This window comes from Helianthus annuus, chromosome 1 (assembly GCF_002127325.2).
Source record: "Helianthus annuus cultivar XRQ/B chromosome 1, HanXRQr2.0-SUNRISE, whole genome shotgun sequence".
Classification (NCBI taxonomy): domain Eukaryota; kingdom Viridiplantae; phylum Streptophyta; class Magnoliopsida; order Asterales; family Asteraceae; genus Helianthus; species Helianthus annuus.
The window spans coordinates 7,328,061-7,329,658 of NC_035433.2; positions in this window are offsets into that span (position 1 = coordinate 7,328,061).

The following is a 1,598-nucleotide window of genomic DNA, read 5'->3' on the forward strand; positions in this document are numbered from 1 at the left end:
TGTTATCTCATTTATTCTTCGCTGATGATGCCCTTCTATTCTAATCGGGGAATGGAGTGTTGATAATGCTTTAAATATTGTTAGATTGTTGCGGTGCATCTACATTTGCTCAGGGCTTAAAATTAACTTAGACAAATCTAGTCTTTTTGGTGTTGGAGTTGCCTCTTCAGAAGTGGGTTTGATGGCTGGGATAGTTGGGTGTAGTGGGGACTTGCTTCCTTTTAAATATCTTGGGCTTAAGGTGGGGGCTAACATGAATCACATTAACAATTGGAGACCAATTTACGATATTTTTGAGTCTAGATTAGCTCTATGGAAGTCGGCTTTGCTGTCTTTTGGAGGTAGAATCACTCTCATTCGTTATGTCCTCGAGAGTCACCCGTCGTATTTTTTCTGGCTGTATAAGGCTTAGGTGCAGGTGATTGCGGATTTGGAAAGGCTCATAAAGAAATTTCTGTGGGGTGGTACGAGCGAAGTTAGAAAAACTCACTGGGTGGCTTGGGATAGAATAGCTTTATCAAAGAAGAACGGAGGGGTTGGGATCAGTAAACTTAAAAATATTAACATTGCTTTATTGAGTAAGTGGGGATGGAGGTATAAATGTGAGAAGGATAATATGTGGGTCAAGGTGGTGGATGCGATCCACTCGCATGGGCTGAATTGGACTTTTCTTCCTGTGAAGAAGTCGTGCAGTGGTGTGTGGAATAGCATTGCTTCTGTCATCACTAAACCCGTCGTCGGCAACTTAGTGCTTCGGAATTATTTTATAGGGGTTGTGGGTAAAGGAGATCGGATATTATTTTGACTTGATCCATGGTTGAAGGAGAAGCCACTGAAAGAGCTGTTTCAGAATCTCTTCGCGCTGGAAGTGGTAAAATCTTGTTCTGTTCGAGACCGAGTGACGGGCAATTGGTTGTTGAAACATGATCCGGAGCTTGGTGTGGAGTCGTCTGAGTTATCCTCCTTGTTGTCGGATATTTCTTCAGTGTCTCTTGGTTTTAGAGAAGATGGGTGGAGGTGGTTGAGAGATTCGACGGGTTCCTTTGTTGTTAAATCGGTTAAGATCGTCTTGGCGGAAGCTTCAGTGGATAGGGTGAATTATGTCCTTAGCTGGAACAAGTGGGTGCCAAGCAAGTGTAATTTTTTTGTCTGGAGAGCGGAAATGAACAGGATTCCTACTGCGGATGCTTTGAGTAAAAGGGGGATTGTGGTGGGAGATGGGTTGTGTCCCCTTTGCAAGTCGGAAGCCGAGTCCGTGGAACACCTCTTCACATCGTGTTATGTTGCGGTCATCCTTTGGCAGAAGGTTAGCCAATGGTGTCGTATCCTTCCTATTTTTGCGTTTTCTTTTAAAGATCTGTTGGAAGTGCACAAGTCGAACCATGTTAAGATCGCTGAGAAGACGATTGTTCAAGGTATTGTGTATTCAGGGCTTTATGGTGCTTGTGGGCGGCTCGGAATAAGGCGATTTTCTCGGGTGTTGAGGTCAAAGTGGAGAACATTTTTTGTGAGTTAAAGTCCCTTGGTTTCTTATGGTTCAAGTATAGATCTAGAAACAACCACATCTCGTGGCTGAATTGGTGTAATTTTGTTTTTAT